General features: G+C 35.4%; 1 protein-coding gene across 1 annotated transcript in view; it reads right to left on the minus strand.

Annotated features, from left to right (window-relative positions):
- LOC107617966 (protein indeterminate-domain 4, chloroplastic) overlaps positions 282–666 on the minus strand; it is a 6,434-nt gene continuing 6,049 nt past the window's right edge. The window contains exon 4 of the mRNA XM_016319868.2: positions 282–593. The gene's annotated coding sequence lies outside the window, so the exon portion shown is untranslated. The remainder of the gene's footprint in view (positions 594–666) is intronic.

Raw genomic sequence — 666 nt, forward strand, 5'->3', positions numbered from 1 at the left:
TATATTATACAATGAAGCCATGCTTTTCTCATTTGTTTTTGGACCTGATGAAGCCATCCTTTTCAAAATACCAGTTAGGTCTAAATTTAACGGGCCCAACAGATGGCCCAGAACATGCCCAAGGCATTCAAAAAAGCAAAGCCTTATGATGTCTTTGACCAAAACATCTTCAGCAATTAGTATATTTCCGACCAAAGAAATAAAAAAGCATATGATATCAAGGGAGTGAGGGACCCATTAATATCTAAGTTGTCCAATCACATTGATGCTTAAAAAGCATATGATCAAGGTCATAACTGGTGCTCTAATTTAAATATGTAAATATAACTACTGTGTCGTCCAATAACAGAATCTATAAAATTAAACCACGAAAATCTTGAAACTAGTTTTGCTTATAATCCTAATTAGAGGGGGAAAAGGAAAAAATAAAAATAAAAATAAAGAGGTAACAAAGTCGAGCAAGCCTAATTCGCTTGCGCCATTAGTAAAGTCCAGGAACTCCCATATGATTCCAAGTTACTGCTCTCAAAAGGCGAGAACTAGGTGAAGCTAGGTAGTCATATTTTAATGGATCAAGTTGAAAGTTGAAACCCCTGCAAACAGCGGAACCATGAATAATTGGATTAAACTGATCTTGATAGGTGAAACACTAAAAGGAGTAACTTC

Source organism: Arachis ipaensis, chromosome B09 (assembly GCF_000816755.2).
Source record: "Arachis ipaensis cultivar K30076 chromosome B09, Araip1.1, whole genome shotgun sequence".
NCBI lineage: Eukaryota > Viridiplantae > Streptophyta > Magnoliopsida > Fabales > Fabaceae > Arachis > Arachis ipaensis.